Raw genomic sequence first — 7,306 nt, forward strand, 5'->3', positions numbered from 1 at the left:
AGAGGGAAAGTGGAACTTCACCTGGGTGCCCAGACAGGGACCGTAGGCAGCCTGGTGGTCCGTCTTCAAAAAGGACCTCAGAAAACCTCCAAACTTTTAGACCTTTAAAGCTCCGCTGATCTTGAACTTTGTCAGACTTTGTTGTGGGAATTTAGTGTGTTTCTATACAACACGACGAAGGACGGCAAATACTTCCTTAAACAGTCCTTCAGGTCCCCTTAAAGATGTTGATGTTGATTAGGAACGATGGAAATACTCCCCCGATAACTTCTGTCTGTTAAAACACGATGATCAACAAGTACGACCTTAGCGTGTGGTACCTGCAGACTTTAGGATCCACAGCCAATCTGTCAGGTGCTGTTTTACATTTTAGCTTTGTAGCTAATTACAGAGTAGCTAACTGTCAATGAATGTAACATTAAAAATTAACAGGACTACCTTTAATGTCGTCTATAAGCGGAGGGTTTTATGTAGTTTATCTGTGAAACTGCCACATGAAAATGTCACTGTCCCTTGTTATGTATATTAAATCCAGTGCCACAAAGCAAAAACTGCCTCAGAACAAAAGACACTGCACTGATTTTAGTAACTACACAGGAAATGTTAGAGTGCTAACTAAATGTTAGATTACAGTAAAATCATCACGTCCTTGTACCGAAGAGCAACAGAACGGGGCTGCAGTGACAAAGGTTAGCACGGTGACGTGTTGGCAGTGTGGTTAGGTTTAGAAAACTACTGTGGTTTAGCTTAGAACAAGTTACACAAGTGAAGCTTTGTTACATGTTCGCGATACAACTTCAGGTTAAAGTTACACGACGCTGCGCAGGCGATATGTAACTTAAAACACGAACAGCGGCCTGCTGGATGGACGTCCTGTGTTTGACCTGCACCCCCCCCCCCCCCCCAAACACTGCTGTCATTCTTACTTTGTCACCTGACTTCGTCCATTCAAGTTCAAGTTAAAGTTCATATTTATGTCAAAGCGGCGATCTGAGGCGGCAGGCGTGAGCACACACGGACAAAATACAAATCTATTAGAACGACAGACTGAAGAATCACTAATAAGAGAGGTCAGAGGTCGCCTCTGTGAGCGCTGGTCCTTTCAAACCCATCAGAAACACTGCTGTGATATTCCAGCTGCCGCTGATCGGCTGAGTTTTTTAAAGACGTCACTGCCGCTGTTTTCACACCACCAGCTAATTTATGCAAATGAATGAAAATACGTTTTTTGAATATTTAATATTCAGTTTGGGCCCACGTGAGTCCAAAGACATGCGAGTCAGGCAGCTGCGTCGGGGCGCCCGCACACCAGCGGAGTTCTAAGGGTTAAGGGGTGACACTAAATAGCCAGAAGGTGCGAATGGCTCCAGGACCCTTAACGATAACGATCAAACTAACGTCTACAGCTGGTAGCATGTTAGCATGTTAGCATAGACCGTATAAAAGCATGCTAAATACATGTGGAAACCATACACGTGAATATCATATGAGCTAATTCACAGGTGAAAATTACATGTGCTTATATTTGAATTACAAAACAGGTGTTGTACATTGTAACCCTAACCCATGTAATGTCACGTGTGAAATAACGGTTTGTCTCGACACCATGTAACATGTCTGACTGTCTACATGCTCCACATGTGATCAATAAGTAACGTGTGCTTCCACATGTGATGGAAGGAGGTCATACGTGTCAGAGAGGTGGCAGCCATGAAACGTGTACTAAATGTGATGAGAAAACTGTAAGTGGCTTCAAACTGTGGACTAAAAACACAAACTGACTCTCAGACGTCTCTGTTTATTCTGCAAGCTGCACCTGAAACCTCACATCTCCACCCAGAGCCACAGAAAGAACATTTACCCAAGTTCTCACAGTTCTTCTCCTCCTCTACACCTTCCTCCTCCATCTTTTCCTTTTCTTTTCCTGCTTTACATTTGACACCAAACACATAAAGACTTTCTAAAAGGTGTTTTACTCCGTGACTGGAACTGATCTGAGAGCTAAAATGAGTGTTTTTGTGAATGGAGTCTGGTTCTCTTTTAGCTCCCAGTCACCAAAATATGTCCAAATAGGACCCAGGTTTAAAACCACTGAATGCTCCTTTAATAACTTCATGTTTTAGAGTCACTTTGGGCTCATTGTGACGTCATTTCACTGTTTTTACAACAGTGTTTTCACTACCAGCTCCAACAGGGAGATCAATAATCTACTGACTGGATCTACTGGATCTATAACAACTTTAACCAGTTAAAGTCATTATAGGAAGAGACTTTTACTGCAGCACAGTGTGTGTACTGTGTACTGTGAGTACTTCTACTGCAGCGCAGTGTGCGTACTGTGTACTGTGAGTACTTTTACTGCAGCGCAGTGGGCAGCGCAGTGTGCGTACTGTGTACTGTGAGTACTTTTACTGCAGCGCAGCGTGCGTACTGTGTACTGTGAGTACTTTTACTGCAGCGCAGCGTGCGTACTGTGTACTGTGAGTACTTTTACTGCAGCACAGTGTGTGTACTGTGAGTACTTCTACTGCAGCGCAGTGTGTGTACTGTGTACTGTGAGTACTTCTACTGCAGCGCAGTGGGTGTACTGTGTACTGTGAGTACTTCTACTGCAGCGCAGTGTGTGTACTGTGTACTGTGAGTACTTTTACTGCAGCGCAGTGTGCGTACTGTGTACTGTGAGTACTTTTACTGCAGCACAATGTGCGTACTGTGTACTGTGAGTACTTTTACTGCTGCACAGTGTGCGTACTGTGTACTGTGAGTACTTTTACTGCAGCACAGTGTGCGTACCGTGTACTGAGTACTTTTACTGTAGCACAGTGGGCGTACCGTGTACTGTGAGTACTTTTACTGCAGCACAGTGTGCGTACCGTGTACTGTGAGTACTTTTACTGCAGCACAGTGTGCGTACCGTGTACTGTGAGTACTTTTACTGCAGCACAGTGGCCGTACTGTGTACTGTGAGTACTTCTACTGCTGCACAGTGTGCGTACTGTGTACTGTGAGTACTTTTACTGCAGCACAGTGTGCGTACCGTGTACTGAGTACTTTTACTGCTGCACAGTGTGCGTACTGTGTACTGTGAGTACTTTTACTGCAGCACAGTGTGCGTACCGTGTACTGTGAGTACTTTTACTGCAACACAGTGTGCGTACCGTGTACTGTGAGTACTTTTACTGCAGCACAGTGGCCGTACCGTGTACTGTGAGTACTTTTACTGCAGCACAGTGTGCGTACCGTGTACTGTGAGTACTTTTACTGCAGCACAGTGGGCGTACCGTGTACTGTGAGTACTTTTACTGCAGCACAGTGGGCGTACCGTGTACTGTGAGTACTTTTACTGCAGCACAGTGGGCGTACCGTGTACTGTGAGTACTTTTACTGCAGCACAGTGTGCGTACCGTGTACTGTGAGTACTTTTACTGCAGCACAGTGGGCGTACCGTGTACTGTGAGTACTTTTACTGCAGCACAGTGGGCGTACCGTGTACTGTGAGTACTTTTACTGCAGCACAGTGGGCGTACCGTGTACTGTGAGTACTTTTACTGCAGCACAGTGTGCGTACCGTGTACTGTGAGTACTTTTACTGCAGCACAGTGGGCGTACCGTGTACTGTGAGTACTTTTACTGCAGCACAGTGGGCGTACCGTGTACTGTGAGTACTTTTACTGCAGCACAGTGGGCGTACTGTGTACTGTGAGTACTTTTACTGCAGCACAGTGTGCGTACTGTGTACTGTGAGTACTTTTACTGCTCTGAGGGGCCGATGTGATGACGTTGTTATTGATAACAGCGCCCTGCTGAGTTCAGGTGTTTTCTGTCTCTCTCTCCGTCGTCACTCACTGAACGAAGAAGCTGCCGGCTGTTTGGACTTTCTTCTTCTTCTTCTTCTTCTTCTTCTTCTTCTTCTCTGTGGATTTTTTCACATCAGCACACACTAGTTTACATGTATGTTGTACCTTTTCCTGTTTGAGATGTTTCAGGTGTTTAACCACATGGTAACGAGCGGTGGCCGTCCTCATGTGTTAGTGTTAACGTGAGAAGCGCTGACTCCGAGGATTGTGGGATACCTCTCTGGCAGACGGGGTGGCATCATGGAGGCGGCTCAGGATCAGTTAATGTCAGGTTAACGCTCCGTGCTGTGGTCTGTGGTCTGAGTCTGTGCTGTTAATGTTACACCTACACCTGACTGACAGCTGCTGCCTCCGCCCACCTCCGCCCCCGTTGGACCCATAATGCTCCTGGTTCTGACCTCTGACCCCCGACAGGTCCGGGTTCTGCTCAGTCTGCTTGGACTGTTCTTCATTGTTCTGCTACTGTACTAAACTCCCTGCTAACGGCTGACACGCCTGCCTGTCATCAGACAGCAGAGGTTTCAGGTTGGAAACGAGCCCAGACGCCCTGAAGGGGAGGGACGAGGTCCGGGTGGGATCCGGCTCTGAGGTCTTTCTCGGTCTGCAGGTGAGTCTGGAGCCTGAAGTGTCGAGGAAAAGCTGAAACAAGTCGGGACGTCGGCTCGCCCCTGTGAGATGTGTCGACTCTCTGTTGTGTCTCTGAGGTGAGCCAAGCTGTCGGGGGGAGCGAGAAGGTGGAGGTGAGGCCGTTCCCCCGACCGGCCGAGGCGGATTGAGTTTCAGCCGGCCGGCCTCTTTAATGACCCCTTTCTCTGTCCGACACTCAGCCAACAACAGAGCCTGTGATCCAGAGCGGACCTGCTTTCACATTCCTGCCAGACTCCGGCCCCCCCTGCACCGAAAGAGCCTCCAATCTGTCGGACATCTGCAGCCCGTCTCACCGTGTCATTAGAGAGAGACCACTCGCTCGCCCTGCCGCGGACACGTCTCGCTCCCGACTTTCCCTCGGCCCCGGTGCGCTCTCAGGAGACCCGGGGCAGGGCCGGGACCCTGTGTTGGGAACCCCCGGGGAGACGAAACCCCACCATTGTTACCTGCAGGGGGCGGATCGGGGTGGAGGAGGAGGTGGGGGGGCGTCTCCAGGGGGCTGCCGGACTCCTTTTGTCCCTGAGAGGAGACGGTAGGAGGAGGATGGTCGGACTGGTTTAACTGGTAACTGAGCTAAAGTTACTGGGGGGGGGGGGGGGGGGGGGGGGGGGGGGGCTGCACTGCAGAGAGAAAACCTGTCCTGAGCCTTTAAAGGATAAAACATGTGAAACAGATCTGATCCCTGAGATCAATCACACACCTCCAATTAATATTAGTGTTGAGTATTGTGTCTTTATATAGTTATGACAGCACGCTTTGGGTTTATGCCATCACTGTTTAGTCTCAAAGTAGGTTAGGTTAGGTTAAGTTTAGGTTAGGTTAGGTTAGGTTAGGTTAGGTTAGGTTAGGTTAAGTTTAGGTTAGGTTAGGTTAGGTTAAGTTTAGGTTAGTGTTAGGTTAAGTTTAGGTTAGGTTAGGTTAAGTTTAGGTTAGTGTTAGGTTAAGTTTAGGTTAGGGTTAGGTTAGGTTAGGTTAGGTTAAGTTTAGGTTAGTGTTAGGTTAAGTTTAGGTTAGGTTAGGTTAGGTTAGGTTAAGTTTAGGTTAGTGTTAGGTTAAGTTTAGGTTAGGGTTAGGTTAGGTTAGGTTAGGTTAGGTTAAGTTTAGGTTAGGTTAGGTTAAGTTTAGGTTAGGGTTAGGTTAGGTTACTAGTTGCCATGTTAAGGTCTGGGTAAGGGACTGAGTCCACACAAATATATAAAGTCAGGAATGTATGTGTGCAGACTGTATTGATTAGTTTCTGACAGTAATTAGCTGATTGATGGGGGGGGGGGCAGTCAGGAATGCAGACACAAATATGCATACATTTAAACACACACACACACACACACACACACACACACACACACACACACACACACACACACACACACACACAGACACACAGGCTACAGACTAAGTGGTTCTGGGTAATACGTCATGTATAAGTGTGTGTGGATGCTGCCGACCTCTGACCTGATCAGTGAGGGAGAAAACCAGCAGAGAGGAGGAGGAGGAGGAGGAAGAGGAGGAGGAGGAGGACACACACACACACACACACACACATACACACACACACACACACACGGTGTGATGAGTTCAAACACAGACAGTGTTGGTGAGCAGCTGTGTTAGAAAACATCTGGAAGCTCAAAGCTCCCAGAATGCATTTCACCGACAAGCAGGCAGGTCTAAATAATGTCCTTGGGGATCAATGAAGTTGATCTCATCTTATCTTTGGAGGAACCCACTTCCCTTCAGGAGCTCCTTCATCTGATCATCAGACATGTTGGACTCTGAGTCTTTCTGCACCGTCACACACCATCAGACCACGTTCCTCACGTTCCTCATGTTCCTCATGTTCCTCATCTTCCTCGTGTTCCTCGTGCTCCTCATGTTCCTCATGCTCCTCATGCTCCTCATGCTCCTCATGTTCCTCATGTTCCTCATGTTCCTCATGCTCCTCATGTTCCTCATGCTCCTCATGCTCCTCATGTTCCTCATGTTCCTCATGTTCCTCATGCTCCTCATGCTCCTCATGTTCCTCATGTTCCTCATGTTCCTCATGCTCCTCATGTTCCTCATGCTCCTCATGCTCCTCATGTTCCTCATGTTCCTCATGCTCCTCGTGTTCCTCATGTTCCTCATGCTCCTCGTGTTCCTCGTGCTCCTCGTGCTCCTCGTGCTCCTCGTGCTCCTCATCTTCCTCATCTTCCTCATCTTCCTCGTGTTCCTCGTGCTCCTCGTGCTCCTCATCTTCCTCGTCTTCCTCGTGCTCCTCGTGCTCCTCGTGCTCCTCATCTTCCTCGTCTTCCTCATCTTCCTCATCTTCCTCGTGTTCCTCGTGCTCCTCGTGCTCCTCATCTTCCTCGTCTTCCTCGTGCTCCTCGTGCTCCTCATCTTCCTCATCTTCCTCATCTTCCTCGTGTTCCTCGTGCTCCTCGTGCTCCTCATCTTCCTCGTCTTCCTCGTGCTCCTTGTGCTCCTCATCTTCCTCATCTTCCTCGTGCTCCTCGTGTTCCTCGTGCTCCTCATCTTCCTCATGTTCCTCATGCTCCTCATGCTCCTCATCTTCCTCATCTTCCTCATGCTCCTCATCTTCCTCATCTTCCTCGTGCACCTCGTGTTCCTCGTGTTCCTCGTGCTCCTCGTGCTCCTCGTGCTCCTCATGCTCCTCATGTTCCTCATGCTCCTCATGTTCCTCATGCTCCTCATGCTCCTCATGTTCCTCATGTTCCTCATGCTCCTCATGCTCCTCATGTTCCTCATCTTCCTCATCTTCCTCATGCTCCTCATGCTCCTCATGTTCCTCATGTTCCTCATGT

This window comes from Pempheris klunzingeri, chromosome 4 (genome assembly GCF_042242105.1).
Source record: "Pempheris klunzingeri isolate RE-2024b chromosome 4, fPemKlu1.hap1, whole genome shotgun sequence".
In the NCBI taxonomy this organism is placed as follows: domain Eukaryota; kingdom Metazoa; phylum Chordata; class Actinopteri; order Acropomatiformes; family Pempheridae; genus Pempheris; species Pempheris klunzingeri.